This window comes from Peromyscus leucopus, chromosome 4 (genome assembly GCF_004664715.2).
Source record: "Peromyscus leucopus breed LL Stock chromosome 4, UCI_PerLeu_2.1, whole genome shotgun sequence".
NCBI classification, from domain to species: Eukaryota; Metazoa; Chordata; class Mammalia; order Rodentia; family Cricetidae; genus Peromyscus; species Peromyscus leucopus.
The window spans coordinates 123,498,358-123,519,160 of NC_051066.1; the positions used below are offsets into that span (position 1 = coordinate 123,498,358).

At 44.3% G+C, this 20,803-nt stretch overlaps 1 long non-coding RNA gene across 1 annotated transcript; it reads left to right on the forward strand.

Annotated features, from left to right (window-relative positions):
- Positions 1 to 1,270: 1,270 nt before the first annotated feature.
- On the forward strand, positions 1,271 to 20,207 carry LOC114701697. The gene is made up of 5 exons (XR_003735865.2): positions 1,271 to 1,524; positions 3,718 to 3,843; positions 17,626 to 17,875; positions 18,317 to 18,481; positions 19,095 to 20,207. It is a non-coding gene; the product is annotated as an uncharacterized LOC114701697 (long non-coding RNA).
- The last annotated feature ends 596 nt before the right edge of the window (positions 20,208 to 20,803 follow it).

Consider the following 20,803-nt stretch of genomic DNA (forward strand, 5'->3'; position numbering starts at 1 on the left):
TGCGGACTTCTTGAATATGTGTTCTGCTCATACTCCCCTTCTCTTTTTACTCTTCCATCATGTTACAACAATTGTTTTGTTTTGAGATAGGGTTTCTTTGTGTAGGCCTGTTTGCCCTGGAACTAGCTGTGTAGACTAGGCTGGCTTTGAACTCACAGAGATCCACCTGCCTCTGTCTCCTGCGTGCTGGGATTAAAGGCATGTGTGATCACTGCATGGCATGCTACAATGTATTTTAAAACCATCCAGGACTCTCAAACATTTTCAGCCTCCTAATCTCAAGACTTTTAGCCTTGAGTACTGTGAGCTAAGTAAAGCTCTGTTCATTGAGTCATTCAGTGTCAGGTGTTCTGTTATAGAAATGAGAAACAGACAAGACCCTGCATTACCAAGTAACACAAGGCTAGCAGCCTAAATGAACAAATATTTGGTTCCCCACCCCCTGGTTTCTACTGGTGAGGAGTTGGACTACAAAAAACAATAAAAAAGTGAGTACAATCCCAATTTTACATAATCTCTATAAACTTTCAAAGTAACATGTCCAGGTTTTATAGTTCTTGATTTCCCGTGGTTCTCTTGCACTGGGTATATCTAACAGTGATGTCCTGCCTGATCAATCTGGAAAGCAAACTGTATTAGTCAGGGCTGGAGAGATGGTGCCCAGGTTAAAAGCACCTGCTGCTTTTGCAGAGGACTGGGGTTCAATTCTCAACACTCACATGACAATTCACAGCCATCACTGCCTTCTCCTGGCCTCTGAGGGCACCAGGCACACATGCAGTATACATTTACATGTGCAGGCAAAGCACTAATGCTGTGTCCTGCATGGTTTGGCCCTGAAACATGGATAGGAATTGCAAGAGAATAAAGAAAGGACGGACACACAGAAACACATCGAGAAAAGCTGGAATCAGGTGGATTGTGCACAGTCTGATGGAGGGTCACCGATCACACGGCACCCTGGAACCTCATCCAGTTCGTAATATACAGCACAGGAGAGGAGTTAGCTTGTCTCCTACAGGGCAGAGTAGTTAGCTAGTCAAAGTAGGAAGCCTGAGGGAGACCTGGCTGTGAAGATCTGTAAGGGGGAAGCTGTAGGTGCTAGATTTTGAGCACACTGGTCAATCATTTGTAAAAACTGGTACTGGCACACGTGGTCAGCGTTTGCACTCAGACCAGAGGAAGGCTTTGCCAACCCTTTGAGCTTCACGTCAAGGTAAGGCTTTGCCATTCTCATGGGCCCGAGATGTTGGGTCCTTGACATGGTTGCACTCATATCAAACAATACACATCCACTCAGGACTTTGTCTACTCTTTACACATTAACTCAAGGCTTCCTAAGCTCTCCCTCCCACACTCATACACATAAAGTACAAATAGAACATTGTTGTCATTTTCAGTCAGTTTTTCTGATAATGTATTTTTATTCTATCTTACAGGCAGATTGGAAAGTTAAAGAACCCAGGTCCTTCACCTTTGGTAGTTTTCCAAGTGCTGTCATAGAAGACGTCATTGGCATACCAGGTGGACTCACAGAGGAGTTGAAATAACAAGGTGCTGCTAGGGACCTGGTCCAAGCCCTGACTGCCCTTCCAAGCTGAGTTTTCTGAAACATGGGCATCCATTCAGAGGAGAGTGCTTCCTTTTTAAAGCAGGACAGCTTTGTCCTACAGCAAGCACCTCAGACAGACAGACACCTCTACTGTCTACTGTCCAGCAAGATGAGCAGCTGTCTTCAGCTGGTGGTGTGAATTCAAGTCCCCAGATGTTTCCATGATTGGGATCCCAAAAGAAAAGATACTCAGAGTTCATGTGAAGGCCTGCATGTGGGTAGTCACAAAAATGATACAACACGTCACATGAGAAGGATGGTGTGCAGGGAAGAGAGACTTTAGCTGACAGTAAGGTCAGTAGTAGTCAGCATGTGTTTCTACTAGAGGAGGGAGGGAGAGAGGGATGGAGAGAGAGACAGAGACACAGACAGAGAGAGACATAGAGACACACAGAGAGACAAAGAGATAGGAGAGACAGACAGACAGATACACAGAGAGAAGGAGGAGAAGGAGGAAGATAGAGAAGAAGTGAAGGAGATGGGAAGAGAAAGAGAGAAGGAGGGAGAGGGACAGAGGGAGGGAGAGAGAGACAGAGACACAGACAGAGAGAGACATAGAGACACACACAGAGAGACAAAGAGATAGGAGAGACATACAGACAGGTACACAGAGACACAGAGAAGTGGAGGGAAGAAGGAGAGGAAGGGGAAGGTAGAAAGAGAAGGTGGAAGGAAGAGAAAGTAGAGAAGGAGGAGGGAGAGGAGAGAGGAGATGATGAGAGATAGAGAGAGAGAGAGAGAGAGAGAGAGAGAGAGAGAGAGAGAGAGAGAGAGAGAGGATGCAGGCTATTCCTAGCTTCCATTCATGGAAACTTGTATCTGGTCTCAAGAACAGAAGAACTGAAAGTCCCACTGTACTCCTGCTGGGAAAGTGCATTTGCCCATCAATTATGAACATGGAATCTCCTGGGCTAGATGCAAGATGAGTAACATTCCGCAAGCTCTGGATTCTTTGGTTTCTCTATTTATTCTGAATAAGGCACCCCTATTTTGGACGACACACACACACACACACACACACACACACACACACACAAACACACACACGATGTTTAAAGAAATGGAGGATAGTGGGCCTGGTGAAGAAAAGTGTCCAGGGGCACATGTTAGTACCCCAGCATTTGGGAGTTTGTGGTTGGAGAATCTCTTGAGTGTGCTAGTTTGAGTCCAGGTAACAGAGTGAGACCGTGTCTCAATAAATAAATAATAAGAAACCCCTGAATGAATAAAAATTAAATAAAGAGTAGTTTCCTTAGTTGCAATGGTCATGTATCAAAGGGCCAATAGCCACATTTGTCCAAGATTTATTTCATAAGATGAAAGATTTTTATGTGTATGTATGTAAGCCACATGTGTGCAGGTGCCCATACAACATCATGCAGGTGCCAGAAGTGGGTGTTAGATCCCCTGGAGCTGGGATTGCAGAGGGATGTGAGCTGCCTGGCTGAACTCCATCCTCCGGAAGGCAGCACAGCTTTTCACAGCTGAACTGTCTCTTCAGTCCAGTGCATGTCAGATGCCCAGAACTTCTCTTATCACAAGAAGTTCCACCAGAAAGTGCTAGGATGGCTCCCGTGAAGAAGATGACACATTCTGTATGTGCTTTGTTTAGATTTGAAGATTGAAATAATGCGTCATAGTAATAGAATACAGTAACACATGGAATAAATAGTGGAAATGACTTTTCATTTTTGTTATTTTTTTTTTAAAGAAGTGGTATTTATTACATAGCCCTGGCTGGCTTGGAACTTTCTATGCAGTTGTGGCTAGCCTTGAACTCACTATGACGGCCAGGCCAGCCTTTAGCTTGCGGCAATCCTCCTGCCTCTGCCCTACGGATGCTGAGATAATAGGCAGATGCCACTATGTCCAGCACCAAATCATGGAGAAGTTGAACAGGATACATGCGAGGTTTGCATTAAGGAAACATTGTAAATAGAAATGGCTATGTACAGACGCATTATTAGGAGAGAGCCTCGTTACTGAGGGCACCAGGCTGCAGGCCGCTTGGCTGTTACTGGATTGCATGTGGTGTTGACTGTCTTTTCCCTGGAAGAGGTCACCGTATTGTAAGAATTCTTTACCCGAAGCATGTTCTGTTCCAGGTACTCAGCTCTATGTGCCCTCTACCCTGTCACAGTTGCCACTTCAACAATTCTTCCATCTCATGACATTGACCCCCTTTCGACAGGATAAGGACACTGAGAGTTTTCAGGGTCAGTTAATTTCTGGTAAGCACATTGGATTGATGGGTCTAGCTTTTTATTTTTTGAGGGGTCAACACTTACTTTATTTTACAAACTAAAGCATTAAAAACACAAGAACAAGGGCAGTTAACAACACATAGATTCTCCTTTAGATGGAAAGAAATTTTTTTTTTCTCCCATTGCCTGAATTTTCTCAATTTATAATGGATTGAGCATTGATCCAAAGTCCAGGGTTTGTAAACTCTTACAACAGGTGAAAGCTGCTAATAACAGAAGCAGTCTGGACACTCTACGCATCATCTGACCCACCACTTACAGATGTGAGGAAGGGCTGCACCCACCACACAAAGAAGAGAGAGCAGCAGAGATGACGTGTTCTTCCTGAGGTCAGCAGGGCTCATCTTTGTGAAGGGAAAGTGAAATGTGCACTTCAGGGAAGAAAGGGGCACGGAGCAAAGCATGCTGGTTACAATATGGAGGAGCATCCGGAGAAAGAAGGGTGCCAGGGAAACACCGATGAGTAAGAACCAGAAAGAGTAAGGGAGACACCCGCTTCCGAAATCAAGTGCTCAGGAGTAGCCAGGAAATATTTTATTGCGGAGGAATCCAAGCCTCTCCCCACCCTCACAGGTGTCTGTGGTATATGTGTCCTCATTCGTGAATGCTGTATATGCAAATCCACTACTCATTAAATTCTATATATGTAAATCCCACTACTCATTAAATGCCATATATGCAAATTCCACTAGTCATTAAATTCTATATATGCAAATTCCACTACTCATTAAAATTTTAAGCAAATCTTTTGCTAACATATTTTACATCTATCTATCTATCTATCTATCTATCTATCTATCTATCTATCTATCTATCTATCATCTATCTATTTATTTGTGCATGTGTGTTGTGTTGTGGGTTGTGTTTTTCATGGCTGTGTGTGTAGAGGCCAGGAGACAGCTTGCAGGAGCCAGTTCTTTCCCTCTACCATGTGGGTCGGGGGATCAAACTCAGGCCATTTGTCAGGCTTGAGATTAAGCACCTTTACCTGCTGAGCCTTCTCACTGCCCCCCCCCCCGCTATCATATTTTTTTTTATTATCTCAACTTCCTGTTTGTTTATTTATTATTATTATTATTATTATTATTATTATTATTATTATTATTTTAAATTTTTCCATCACAGGCAATTTATTTTGTTCTATTCATTCACAGTTAATACAGAAAATACTTGGAAACATTTCCATATAATATTTGACACAGAAATCATCAAATAGAAGTATACAATGTTGACAGGAGGCAGTACATTTATAATTTATAACCCCAAATGTATTTATAAATTAGAAATGGAAAGATCTACAAATGAAATTATGAAGGTTCACCAAAGTCATTTAATCTGTCAGTTTCTCATTCATTTTTATGTCTTAATAATATTCTATTGTATGAATAAGCCATATTTTAATTATACAAAATTGGTTTCATTATGACATTTTCTTACACACACACACACACATACACACATAAATGTATTTTGATCACATTCATCCCTTCACTACCTACTCTTGTTCCCCCAAATCCCATGGACCTCTTCCTTCTACTTCCTTATCTTTTTTGCTTTGATGACCCAGTGAGCTTTTCTAGGGTTGTTTATGTCCTCGGGGGCCATTCACAGGAGGGTGGGCAACTTACCAGTGGCCACACCAGGAAAGAAAACATTTCTACATCCTCAACAAGCTTGAACTGCTAAAAGCTCCTGAGGGAAGGGTCGGGCCATGTGGGTCTCTCCCCTCATGGGTCTAGTTTGATCTGATTCTAAATGGGAGGCTGAGCGGTACTTTTTCCATGCTTAATTCATTTTGTGATGCTGGAAGTCGGACTCCAGGCTTAGTGTGTGTGATGCAGGTGCTGTCCCCACCCAGCTGCACCCCTCTCTAAGTTTACTCTTTAAACTAGCACATGCCCAGTCGGTACTGATTGATTGAACAAATCAAACCAAGCAAATATATTAGTTTCTGGAAAACAGGAATCACCTCTCTGTGTTTTGTGTATCTCAACAAAAAGAGAAAAATGCATGAAAGGAACAAATACTAATGACAAAATGTTATCATTCATTTTGGGAAAACAGTTTTCTTTTGTGGGTTATATATTATAGCCAAAGTAAAAAGCAAATTATCTGTAGAAGAAAGAAAAACTAACTGCGAGATGGTCACCACATTTCTTGGTAAGGTCAGTTTATTTTTTTTATAACTTTCCTCCCCGAAAAAGAAACACCACACCATATATTTTTTATTTTCTGAACAAATTTGACATTCAGTGTAACTGGCATTCAGTAGAGAACTAGATCCATGGTTAAGAGAGTGTACTGCTCTTGCAGAGGACCCAAGTTCAGTTCCCAGCATCTACGTTGGGCAACTCACAACTGTCTATAACTTTAGCTCCACTCACATTCAGGTGCATGTACCTAAACACAGATTCACATAATTAAAAATAAAACAAATCTTTAAAATGTTAACATATGTACTGAGCTGACTTAGTGTTGATATTGTTAATTAACTGTAGCTCTGTAATAAGCTGCCTAAAAGCATACTGACCCAAGACCTTAGGGACTTGTCATTTCTTGGTGTTACCTGGGTGTCTGGGCACCTTTTTAGGTGTTTTCTCTTGAGCACTAAGACACCTATATTCAGCTCTGGGTCAGCTGGGCTGTGAGTCCCAAGATGGCCTCATTTTTATCGCTGTTCTTGTCACTTTCTTTGGCTGGGTTATGTTCCTCCACCGTGATCTCAACCTCCTGAAAGTCCCTCCTCACTGTCACTTCTCTCCATGGCAAATTCTGGCCACATCTTGAGTGCTCCCAGAGTGGGCAAGCTCTGGAACACGCCATAGTCCGTATTAAAGCCAGCCTGAGACTTGAGCAGGAACTCTGTGGTTGAAACACTTATAGAACCATCATGGGGTCTATAGTTTGGAACTCCCCAGAGCCCATGTAAACGCTGGGTGGATATGGTGGCCCACCTGTAATTCCAGCCATAGAAAGTAGACACAGGGGATCTCCAGAGCAAGCTGGCTGGTTAGACTAGCTGTATTTCTCACTCTGGGTCTGACTGAGAGACTATGCCTCAGCAAATACAGTGGAAGAACCATAAAACACCTCAGGCCCCCACATGTTCATGTGCACATACATGAGCACACATGTACCCCCACCCCACACATATGAGACAAGCATATACACATGCATACCATGTACAAACAGAAACAAACAAACAAACAAACAAACAAAAAACAGACTGTCTTAAAAGATGAGGAAACAGACCTCACCTTTCCCCTGGAGGCCTCGAGACATTGCAACCATGTTCTTTAACCCGTTTTCTATAGGCAGCATCCATTGAACCTGATGGGAGAGGACAGAAAATAGTGTTGGCATTAGTGATCTCAAATATGGCTTTGAAATGTTCGTTGATTTCTTTGTGATCACTGGTAGCTTGAGTAGAATGCTCATAGCTGTTAATCATGGTGTTCTTACTACTGTATGCACCCTATTTGGGTCCTTTCATGGCTAGAAATATAATCTTGAATGTACTTGAGTGACGAGGTATTTTACTTGTGAATGATTATGCTTGAGTGGAAGTGTTAGATGGAGGCCAATAGTTTTTATCAAGCAAGAGAGCTCTGAATGATGTTCTCAGGAGGAGTGCTTGTGGAAAGATGAGAGAAGACTTGATCAAAGTGATTAGTCTTAAAGGAAATAGAGCATATAGCCCAGTCTAGGGTGCTTGTCTGTGATGTTTCACGGTGGGAGGCTGAGTTGAAGGACCATCAGTTTGAGGCCAGTGGGAATATGTAGCAAGACGGGGCTTTAAGAAAGAAAGAGATGTCATAAATACACTGTAGTAGCATTCTGTCTTAAAAACCAAGAAGGAAACTTTGATGTTCACTAAAGGACAGATAAACCTTGAGGACATTAAAGCTATATGAAATAAGCAGGCCATCTACATGAGGGTCCCAAAGAAACCAAATTCATAGGAACAGAAGGCAGAATGGTGGTTGTGAAGCTGGGTGGAGGATATGTTTCAACCTTACAGAGCAGCATTTAGAGATCTTCTGCAAAACAAGGTAGATTTCCTCATCACTCCAAGCTGTTCACTACTAAATGGGTAGACTGTAAATTTTCCATGTAGTTTTTTTTAAAACCCCAATTAAAAACCTTTTACTTAAAATATATACTGCTATGATGTTCTGCCTCAGAGGTATTCCTAAGATGGGCTCATGCCTAGAGGCTCTTTGGCCTCTCTAGCTTGGACATCCTTGATCCTTAGTGAGGATGAGTGCATGAAGCCATTCAGAAGAACTTGAGTGGTACCTCGAGAGGAAGGGCCATCATTTCACCTTAGGACTCCCACATGACATCTGTATTGTCCATGAGGATGGTAAAGTAAGGAGGCCCTTCCATCAGACTAGAGGGCTTGCTTTTGTTTCAGCCACACTGCAGGGGAACACACTCACCATCTGGCTGCCAGAACATCACACTCCTGCTGGTTTTGCCCTTAGAATTTGCAACTCCTCTTCCTTTGTTTATAAGTGCCTGAAGTTGAGGACATAAGACACAGCCTTCTGGAGGTCACCATGACAATTTCTTTCAATGACTTCTTTCTTCTTCTAAGTCTGTTGTGGAAATTGCTTTAATTATGTAAAGATGTGTTATATTTGTTTATTCTGTGGAACAGTACTTTAACTGTGTAAAGATGTGTTACATTTGTTTCTGCTGCATTTGTTTTATTATGAAAAGATGAGTTGCTGTTTTACCTTGCCTGCCTAAGGCACCTGATTGGTCTAATAAAAAGCTGAATGGCCAATAGCTAGGCAGAAAAAGGATAGGCGGGGCTGGTGGGCAGAGAATAAATAGGAGAACTCTAGGCTCAGGATGAATGCAAACAGAAGAGAGGAAAAAGAAGAGAGAACAAGGGAGAAAGAAAGGGCAACATTCGGGTTCAGAAGCCAGGCAACCACCAACCAGACACAAGAAGCAGTGTAAGATATACAAAAGGAAAAAAATGTAAAAAGACCTGAGGCAAAATGTAGATGAAGAGAAACAGGTTAAGTTATAAGAGCTAGCAAGAAACGAGCCTAAGCTAAGGCCAATTATTCATAACTAATAATAAGTCTCCATGTCATGATTTGGGAGCTGCTTGGTGCCTCTAAGAAAGCCTGGTACATAAGTCAATTGGTTGTATAACTTAGGTACATTGGTATATTCATCAGGGATTGATTTAGCTGCAATTTCCAATACTTGATTGCTGAGGATGATCGTGGTGGTGAGAAATGTCCCGCAAAAGCTAGGGCATTTAAACACTTGGTTCCAAACTGGTGGTTTGGGGAGGTGGGAGTGAAAAGAGTATGTCCCTGGGGACTGAGAGATGACACACTCATCTCACTTCCATTCACTCTCTGCTTCACGTTTGCAGTTGAGGATGTGAGTTCCTATGTCCCCTCTGACTGCATGCTTGCTGCTTACTACCTGGTTTCCCTGCCACGATGAACTCCTACCTCTCTAGAGCCAAAATAAGCGTCCTCTTCCCAAGTTGTCTTCGGTCATAGTGCTTTATTACTAAAAAGCAACAAATACAAAGATCCTATTAGGGATTTTGTTCTTCACATAACAAGAAGCCTTGAGTAAGTAGGAGGGGTTGGATTGGGTTCTCCCTTCTACTTCCTCCCTCCTCCTCTTCTTTCTGCTCCTCTTCCTCCTCCTACTCCTCCTTTTCTTCATTCTCACTCTCCCCTTTTTCCTCTTCTTTGATGGAACTTTGTCTCAGAACCTTCTTGCTGGGGTGTACAATCACAAGATGACTTCACACTTCATTGTCTCCCTATTAGCTGGAAATGTAGTACCACCACATGGCAGGGGAGCTTGTGGGCACTTCTCAGAGTTGCCGGCCCATACCTGGCATCTACCTCCCAGATTTCAGAATTAGTTGTTTCTGCTATCATTTGGAGATGGTAGAGTCTTGGTCTCAGAGTGGCAGTGTTGAGTTGGTGGAATGTCAAGTGCAACGTAATTAGGCCATTGGAAGATCAGTTGTGATTCTTTTGCAACCCAGGTTAGTTCTCAAGAGAGGGTTGCTATGAAAAAGAACACTGGCCCCTCTGCACCCTTCTGCATCTGTCTGCTGTGTGACCTCTCTCTCTCTCTGCATGTGCTCCCTCAATTCTGGTGGCATTTCCTTGATGTGATGCAGCCAGGATGCCCATCATCAGAACTGGTACAATGCCTTTTGGACTTTCAGTTCCCAAAATTATAAGCTAATCCTTTCCCCTTATACATTACCCTGCCTCAGCTAGTATGTTGTGGCAGCAGCAGGTAGACTAATACATGGTCTTTCTCTTCTTGTCTTAAGATAATCCTAGACTATGCCATGGATAGGGGTGGTGGATGAAGAACAGGAGAGCTTTTCTGCAACAGAGAAATGCTCCACTCTTCTTCCAGGTGGCACAGAGTATACATCAGTATTGTGCAAGTCTCCCTTTAGGGCTGGAAGCTTTATGCTCATACCACTTCCTCTAATCTCCATCTCTCGTTAGCTTTCTGTTGACAGGTGTACTAGGGACTCCAGTTGTTAGCTTGGTGACAGAAAGAACTAAAAATACACAACCTTCAACTTCCCCCTAATGAAAATCACAGGGTTGTTTAAATAGCAGGTGTTATTAATGCCTATTTGTCCTTTTCTCCCTCATCCTGCTTAATCATTGTCAGGAGGGAGGTAGGACAGCCGGCATGTCAACAGAGCCCGGAGTCACTAATTTACGGCTAAACTTCAAGCCAGGATGGCAGGGAGGGGGTACTTGCCTCCCCAGGGCGCTCATTTTGTGCTCCAATGCTAATGAACCCCTCAAAGCCTGCAGTGCTGCCCACACGAGGTGGGACCCGGCTGTCTAGCCGGCTGATTTTGTCCTGGGCTTCTGGGAGCCACAGGCTGATTTGTATGTTCTCATTGTAACCATTTCTGAAGCCTCAATTTCTGAGGTCTTCCATAGCACACTATAATTTCAGGATTGACGATGCTGCTGACAGGAGTGAAAAAGAAAACATATTTAGGGAAACAGGGATTTCTCTCAACCTTTCTTCTGACATTCGGCAGTCGATGATGGATGTTTTTAAATTACTCTTGATAAGAAGCTATCAGTAGGAGTTATTTTGTTTCACAGATACCTGGCAGGTCAAAAACACACTCAAATTGAACAAATATTCTCAAATTAAGTGCAGAGGATGGCAAGGCCAAGTAGCTCCTGCTGCAGAAAGAGGAAGGAAATCAGGAGGAATGGAGGCACATCTGCCTCAGCACTCAGGGGAGGCAAGCTCCTATCATGTCCCTGGGAAAGCAATACACAGCAGACAAAACCCCGAGGGTCCTTGGATGCACTACTTATATCTTGAGGATTGCAGTCAATGCAGGGAGAGGTGGTGGAAGCCAGTGTCCAGGCTGGTGGGAGGCTGGGGCTGCTGCACTTTGGGTATTGAATTCCCAATGTCTCTGTGGGAAAGTCTTGGCCCTCAGCACTGTGCTATGGGAAGTGGTAGAACCTGGAAGAGGCAGGGATTAATGGACGGAGGTCTTAGGTCATTGCAAGTGTGCCTTGAAGGGGACTGTGGGAGGCTGACCTTTTCTCTTGTCATTTGCGCTTGGCAGTGAAATAGATGATGGTCCTTGTCTTAGTTTAGGGTTTCTGTTGCAACTATTATAGAGGAAAACATTTAAATTATGGCTCGTTTACAGTTTCAGAGGTTTAGTCCATTATCTTCATGGTGGCATGCAGGGAGACATGGTGCTGGAGAAGGAGCTGTGAGTTCTACATCTTGATCCATAGGCAGCAGGAGTTTGTGACACTTGGTATAGCTTGAGCATATGAGACCTCAAAGCCCACCCCTACAGTGACACACTTCCTCCAACAAGGCCACACCTACTCCAACAAGGCCACACCTCCTAATAGTGACAGTCCATATGGGGGCCATTTTCTTTCAAACCACCACAACCCTCTACTATGAGCCTCTACAGTGATGTGTTTCCTTGCCAAGGCAATGGGCTAACCAACCATGGCCTAGAATCCTGGCAATCATGAGCCCAAACAAGCTTTCTCTCTTGGTTATCCCAGATACTTTGTTACAGTAAAAATGAAGCTAATACCAGACCTGGATGAATGAACAAGACATCTAAAAGAACTTGGGTGTGGTACCCTCCTGTGATTCTAGCACTTGGGAGTTGGAGTCAGGAAGATCAGGAGTTCAAAGCCATTCCCAGCTACATAGGGAGTTTGATGCTAGTCTGGGCTAAAGACTCTCTCAAAAACCTTGAATAAATTTCTTAATTAAAAAAAGACATAGATAAACAAAAAAACCCTTGAATAAATAAATATTCTTCAAATTCAATAGTCTTCACAAGTCACATAACCTCTCCAAGCCCTGGTTCTCATCTAAAAACTGAGCTGGTAAGATCCTCCTAGCAAGGGGTACAGGGATGGGTATCCAGGAAACTGCCTGAAAATCATGAGCATAGTGCATTTGCTTTTCTTTGGAGCATTATTATCTGCCACACAGCTATTGGTGTGATGATGCATGCCTATAAGCTCAGACCAGAAGCTGAGGCAGGAGGATTATGAATTTGAGGCCACCCTGGGACTATAGAGTGAGACTCAGTCTGAAAAACAATCTGTCACAACAGTGAAGAGAGTAGACTGAGCCATTTTTAACTTGTCACAGCCGTTTCATATATACACACTATATAATGTGTAAATAACAGTCTATAAACATTATGGAGCATTTATTGTGTGCCAGGTGCTCTGCTTGGTGGTAGAGATATAAAACAAGTGATACTTTTCTCATTATAAAATCCTACAAGTGCGCTGGGCGGTGGTGGCGCACGCCTTTAATTCCAGCACTCGGGAGGTAGAGGCAGGAGGATCTCTGTGAGTTCAAGGCCAGCCTGGTCTACAGAGTGAGTTCCAGGAGAGCCAGGACTGTTTTCACAGAGAAACCCTGTCTCGAAAAACCAAAGTAAACAAACAAATAAACAAATAAATAAATAAACAAATAAATTCCTACAAGTGACAGCAATGAGGCTAGAGCAGTGGTTCTCAACCTGTGCATCATGACCCCTTCAGGGCTTACATATTAGATACTTACATTATGATCCATAATAGTAGAAAAATTGCAGTTATAAAGTAGCTATAAAATAATTTTATGGTTAGGGGTCACCACAACATGAAGAATTGTATTAAGGAGTCGCAGCATTAGGAAGACTGAGAAACACTGGGCTAGAGGGTTGAAGTTTGTCTATGCACATTTCCAAGGCTTTTAAAGACACATTACCAAACAGTCCTCCAGGAGGACTTCCCTCACCACTGTTGGGAGGAAGGGAATATTGTGTATTCTGTCCTTTTCAGAAGGCAGGGAGCCACTCAAAATTTTTGTGTCATCTTAGTATACTAATTTTATTTATTTGTTGGTTTTTAATATAGAAACTTATCTAGGTACATGTACACATATCTGTGTGAGTCTCTGTCTCTGTCTCTGTCTCTGTCTCTGTCTCTCTCTCTCTCTCTCTCTCTCTCTGTGTGTGTGTGTGTGGCTGCTGTGAAGGCCAGAGGAGGATCCCTTGGAATTGGCAAAACAGGTGTTTGTGAGCTACTCAATGTGGGTATTGGGATTTGAACTCCAGTTCCTAATGACTGAAAAGCAACCTCTCTTAGCTCCTGATCCATCTCTCTAGCCCACCAATTTTCATTTATTTTATGTGACTAGATTTCACGAATGGTATTCAATGTGTTTTAGCATTGAAACAGTTATCGGTGGTGCTTTGTGTAAAGCTCCCACCTCTTTTGTTGAGTTGTGGGCAATGATTCTCATGAGTCATGAGAAGAGAGTTCTGGGATTTCACAGGTCCTATGAAGCTTGAGGGTAACCCAAGGGCAAATAGCCCCTGGGAGAGAGGTTGAGGAGCCAGAGAAGGGAGAGGCAATGGGCATTGTTATCCAGTCACACTCCAAGGACTGCTGTCTGCCCGGGCTTGACTGCTTCAGAAGATCTGGGCTGACCATTGAGGCTGGAACTTTGGGCCACTCCAAAGGGATCAAGGAGCCATACCTGAACTTCAAATGCTATCCGAGGTATTGGTCGAATACTTCTTACTGGCTGTCTCTGCCGTTTAAATTGTCCAAAACTAGATCTTTTCCTTCCTGTTACAGTACTGGGAATGGGATCCCAGATCTTGCACATGCTAGGCAAGTGCGAGATCTTTGCCCTACACTCTGCCCCACACCCCACCATGTGAATATATGGCAGAATATGCACAGCATGAAATTTGATGTCTTAATCCTTACCAAGTGTGCACTTGAGTAGCATCAAGGACATTCATGTTGTGCGGCCATCACCATTCATCCCTGAAGTTTTTGTTTCCCAAAACTAACACTCTGTACCCATGGAACACCAGCTTCCTATTCCCAAGCCCACTTAGCCCCTGGCAATCCCCACTCTGCTTCTTGTCATGTAGCTAACATGAATGGGGTCAGGTGGCATCCATCCTCTGGGGATGGCTTATTTCATTTAGCGGGGTGCCCGACTTAATCCAAGTTGTAACTTGTCAGGATTCCCATTGCTTGTCAGGTTGAATCATTCCCATTTATTCTTCAGGTCCCTTTAGGGGTGGTGTGGGGCTTCGGAGTTCATGGAAGTACCTGTACTGTCCTGGGAACCTACTCTCGGATCTCAGAACTCAGCTAGATGGCCTTGCACATGGTAGCCAGGGGTTCTGTGGACCTTCAGCATGTCTACACCCATGGTTCTCAGGTGTGCACAGGAGATCAGGAGGGCTGCTAACCTTGGTGGGTGAGGAGGCATTGTTGCATTCCTCTAAGCTCTATCAGAAGACAAGTCCATGTCTTGAGATTCCCATGGCTCTGCTCCTTTGTGGGGTGATAGTTGGATTTGTTATACAAAACAAAACAAAACAAAACAAAACAAAACAAAACAAAACAAAACAAAAAAGGCCCAGATTGGCAAAAGGGTAACCAAACAGAGAAATACCTGTTAACAGGTGTTTTGGTTTGGATCTAATGTCCCCCAACGGCTTATGTGTTGAAGTTTGGTTCCTAGCCATAGTGCAATTGGGAGCGGGTGGAACTTTAGAAGAAAGGCCTTGCCAAAGGGAAGTTATGATACAGATGCCTGATAGCTTGCATACCTTCCCTCCTTCCCTCCTTCCCTTCTTCCCTCCCTCCCTCCCTCCCTCCCTCCCTCCCTCCCTCCCTCCCTCCCTCCCTCCCTCTCTCCCTTCCTCCTTCCCTCCCTCTCTCCTTTCTGGCTACTGACTACCACAGGGTAGTCAGTACCACAGCTTTGCTTCACCACTTACTCTGGGTCACGATATTATGTTTCACCACAGATTCCAAAGCAATGTAACCAGTCAGTGATGGACAGAACTGTCCAAAACTGTGAACCAAATACACCTCTACTCCTTCAGGAACAGCTCTCCTCAGCTCTGTTGTCACAGTGAGACAGAGCTGCCCAACACAGACCATGGAAAATTTCCACTGAAAATGCAGTTTTAGGACTTTTGAAAAATCCCATGTCTCTCTTGGGAAAAGCAGGCCACAGAGGCAGAAAGAATAGTCACCGTATTGCACATTCTAGACCTGCACACAGGCCTTTAAAAAGCAGACGTGTTTTTTTACCTCCTCTTTCTCTTTCCATGAGGTTGACATGGTTTATTTATGCGGCTCTCACCTTAGGTGTGAACTCTAAATTAAACACTTACCGTGTTATCAGTTAATGCATGAGAAACCCATCCAGGCGGCCGAGTGAGTGGGCTCTAAAACCAGGTGTAACTGAATGCATATAAAAGGGGTTCAACAAGGTGATCTTTATGTCCTGGACTCCTGGGAGGTTTTCCTTGAACTGGTTCCCGTCATCAACAGCCTCGCATTCTTTTCTGAAGGACAGTTGAGATCATTGTAACCATAATGAGGCTATATGCTGTGGAAGTCTTGAAAAGCCGGAGGAGGGAGTGAGCCCGCAGAGGACCCGCCACCGGCCAGCTTTGCCGTTGTGCGCTGCCTCTTGTCTGGAAGCACAGTCTCCCCTCCCCAGGACTCAGGATAACTACAAAAAGTGAAGCGAGGCTCTAGGAGAGGCCACCGGTGTTAAGCACGTTAACGTTTCCATTACGTCTAAAAGCAGAAAATGGAACAAATACCGAGGGTTGAATTTTCCCCCCACTATAATGTATGCCAGAATGTCACAGGAACTCATTGTCTGCGATGAATGCGAAAACACGGGCAATTCAGACTGAACAATACCCGCGGCAGCAAGTCTATGAAAGCACCTCATCCGCGTGAGTTTCATCTGCTGTGGTTCTGCCCCCGTTTTCTTCCCCCACGAAGGCCGCTTCTTGGATAATATGGTCTTTAAAGTTTAAGCTGCCTGCAGTAGTGTTTCTTCTATCTCCTGGCACTCTCTAGGCTTCTTAAGCACTAGAAACGCAGGATGAAATAAAATAACATGTGTTTCCTGCCTGGCCTCTCAGGTCCATGTGCTTAGTGAAAATGCCCAGCATTTTTTCCAGGAAGAGGATGTGGGGTCCGAGGGATGTGTGTTGGTACCTGTGGGAGGTAGCTTTCCTTCAAGGTAGGACTGGTCCATCAGTCTAGTGTTGGTCCAGCCCTGGCAGGTGCACATCCACACTTACTTCTCAGCAGGAGCCAGGATCTGACACCCACCAGGGCGTGTGGGCCGGAAGCCTTCCTGTACTTGGAGGGGAGGATGGTGGCATTTTCTGCCTCCTTGGGGTGTCCTGTTCTTAATGGAGGAGCTTATGGGACTCAAAAGGGCTCTTGGCCAGGCGCTGCCATGTTTGGCATGAGAGCTTGCGGGGAGACCCGGGGAACGGGTGGCTCTTCCTGGGGGACAAGGGTTAAGTCTAGGAGACAGAGACTAAAAGAAGGTGTCACTTGAGCTTCTGTGAGCCTGGGTCATGTCTCTTTCATGGTGTCTTTGGCAATGGCTGCCGGTTGAGAATAAATTAGGTTACAGACACCCTACCACCATCACCACTATAGATAGCTCCCCCCAGCCTACCAGCCCAAAGCCAACACATTCCAATGGCTTTTAGCATTAGGCACAGTACACAAAGACACAAAACAGATCTGTATCTGCTTCAGAGAATGGAGCTTTCTGGAAGACTCCGTGTATTTAATGACATTCGGTTAAACTTTATCTTTACTGCCACACCTTCCCTCGTGTGTGTGTGTGTGTGTGTGTGTGTGTGTGTGTGTGTGTGTGTGTGTGGTTAGTCCTTGATGTCTTCCTGAATCACTAGCCACCTTTCTGAGACAAGATCTCTCACCGAACCTGGAGCTAGCCAATTTGACTCCAGTGGCTGGTCAGCCCCATGAATCCTCTTGTCTCTGCCTCCCCAGTGCAGGAATTACAGGTGTGTGCTGCCATGATCAGCTTTTTTACATGGGTGCTCGGGTCAAATTCAGGTCCTCATGCTTGACTGGCAAACACTGTGTCAGCCTTGTCATCTCCCAGTCCCATGTTCATTGTTTCTTTGTGATGATAGTAATCAAAATCCTCTCTTTTGCTCTGTGTGTTTGCTTGTGGGACTATGGATAGAGCCAGGGACTCACACACGTGAGACAGACACTCTACACACCTCCACATCCCCATCCCTTTTCCAGCTGTTATGGAGTGAACAGTTTAATTCTAGTCGCCGTGCTGTGTTCTATATGAGGTTGGTCTTTTCTGTGTTTTTGCACCCAGTGACAAGTCTGTTTTGTTACCACGATGAGAAGCTGAGGAACATGAGTGCCTGCATCTGGTTTGACATCAGGGTGTCTCCAGACTGATCCCATGTGGTTCACCAACACCAAGGTCCTCAAATCTAACCCATCCTCCGAACCAGGAGCTCCCCAACACTAGAGATGTTCATGAGTACATGCTCGGTGCCGCCAAGGTGACTGCTTACAGAGGGATGCTCTTTTGTATGTGATGGAATGGCAGCTCCTTAAAGGTAGGAGCTGGGAGTCTTCCTTTCTCTTCCTTTAACTAGTACCAAACTAAGACTTTTTATAAAAATGTAAAACCAATTATCACGAATTTTTATTCTCATGTTCTCCTCTTGGTCCCTGACTGTTGTTCATAATTATTATTATTTTTTTAATCTGTTTGGTTGTTTGAGACTGAGTGTGACTATGTGGCCCAGGCTGGCCTTGAACTTGTGTTCCCCCTTCCCTAGTCTCCTGAGTGCTGAGATTAGAAGTATGCCGTGATCAATTTATGTGAACAATAAGCTCCTGTCTAGCGGAAGTGGCAAACTTACATTCCTGCCTGACTTGGCCCAAGACAAAAGCAGATGGGGGTGAGGGACGGGGAGAGGAAGTGCTCTGAAACTGAATTATCACCAATCTTTTCTCCTTTCCATTGCTGTCTCTTTTTGTGTTTTTGCTCGCAGAAATGGTAAGACTTACCAATATTCTCAGAAAAAACATAATTTTGGACGTATCTGAGAAGTTGCATGTGAGTCCAAATCCAGGGAAAGCCACACAGAAAATCATGGTGGAGCACACAGTAGAGGGGCTAGCTACTCATCTCATGGTGGCTGAGAAGTATAGGCGAGGTAAGGAATGAGGGCCCAGACACACCCTGCCAGACACACCCACAACAGGCTAATCTCTCACTAGTCTTTACCTCTTCAGTGCCCCATTATCTCCCTAGAGAATAATGCTGGGTGCAGTGAGGAGGCCAAGGCTTGGTGCTTGGGTCTTTGGGGTACACGTATCCAAACTGTGATCTTTAAACTGTCTCCCATATTTAGAAGTTGAGGCCGGGTGGTGGTGGCACACACCTTTAATCCCAGCACTTGGGAGGCAGAGGCAGGCAGATTTCATTGAATTCAAGGCCAGCCTTATCTACAAAGCAAGTTCCAGGACAGCCAGGATGGTTAACACAAAGAAATTCTGTCTCAAAAAAAAAGTAGAAGTTGAGTTTTTGTTTTGATTTATGAATTTTTAGAGGGAAATTAAAAAATGTACATGGAATTTCCCAAATTTTAAAATAGAAACTAAGCTCAGAGGGAATGTGTGTGGCCTTTGCAGGATTGTGTATTGCTAGATTTCACGTCTTGACTCAAATTCAGTGTCTGTCACTAACTCAAAAAACCACAGAAAGCCCTGCGAAACTAGTGCCCAGCTCAGCCTGGGTTCACAAGTTCTACTTTACACTTATTCTAGAGTTCCAGTGATGCTCCTCGATGGTTGAGTCAGACCATTGTCCTCTCACTGGAACCCCCCAGCTGTGTAAACATCATAGAAGTTGACTGGTCCAATTCACAGACATGAAAATCTACCCACTGAATGGTGGATATCAGGACAAGAGAGAATGAAGTGGGGAGTTCCTGATCAGCAGCTGTGAAGTTTCACCTGCAGAAGGTAAAAGAGCCTTGGAAGTAGATGATGAGGGGAGCATTGAGGAGGTCTGAACAACAGGTAAGCTTCTTGTCGCCAAACCATATGCTGAACACAGTTAAAAAGGCATGTTTCAGCTTATGTGCATTTCTCAGAATTTCAATAAGTCAAAATAATACCAACAACAGAAAGAGACTACGAGGAAGTGAAATGGGCTGGGTGTGAGGGTCTCGTCAGGAGGCTGAGACACAAAGATTGTTATGAATTCCAGGCTATGGAGTTGAGACCCTGCCTCAAAAATACTTACTATATGCCTACTCCTGGATATTTACTCTCAAATATTCCAAGTCAGCAATCTCACAGAGAAGTTAAGGGACACACCTAGGTGTCCAGCAACAGGGGACTGGAGGAAGAAAATGTGGTTTATAGACACTAGGGAAGTGTTTCAGCAGTAAAGGAAAGTGAAGTTATGTCATTTGCAAGAAAATGGGCACGACTAGAGAGAATCACATTAAGCAAATGAAGTCAGGTTCAGAAAGGCAAATGTTACATCCTTTCTCTCACTTGTGGGTCCTGTACTTTATAGATACAGAAATCACTTATCTACAGAGGACATGAAAGCAGAATTAAAGCTGTCTAGTAAAACAAAGGGGACTCATGAAAAGGGGGAGTGGTGAGAACTGAAGAGTAATGAGCTATGGAGGAGGGGGCATGTCTTAGTTAAGGTTTCTATTGATGTGATCAAACACATGACCACAAAGTGAGTTGGGCAGGAAAGGGTTTATTAGGCTTACACTTCAGCATTGCTGTTTATCATTGAAGGAAGTCAGGACGGGAACTCAAACAGGGCACAATCCCAGAGACATGGCCTCTGATGCAGAGGCCATGGAGGGGTGCTGCTTACTGGCTTGCTTCCCATGGCTTGCTCAACCCACCTTCTTATAGAACCCAGGACCACCTGCCCAGGGATGGCACCACCTACCGTGGCTGAGTCTTCCCCCATTGATCACTAAGTGAGAAAAATGCCTTACAGCTGGATCTCATCAAGGCATTTCCTCAACTGAGGCTCCTTCCTCTTTGATGACTCTAGCTTGTGTCAAGTGGACACATAAAACCAGCCAGTACAGGGGGATATCCTCAGGTACATTATATACCTGCATGAAAATGGCCTTCTATAACCTTGTTTAATATAATAAAAACCAAGCCAATCAGTAGGTTTGATTCCCATTTTACTGTTTACACATCAATTCTGCAGCCCAGAAATTATCCTCTGATGTGATACTACATGTGCCTTCGTTGCTGTGGGCAAGTGGCCGTCTGAAGATGGCATTTTTGAATTCTGCACCTTCCTGCCAGTGGCTAAATTTCCTTTAGTTTTTATGCTTACAGAATGTTCTGGGTTTGGAAACAAACTCCTCTATTCACCCCTTCAGTGGAAAGGTGGCTTCAGTGGTGGCAACAGTGACTGTCAGGGATGCAGGCCAAGGCTACTGTGAATGAGACAGGTTGGATTCACCAGGAACCAAGACCCAGGG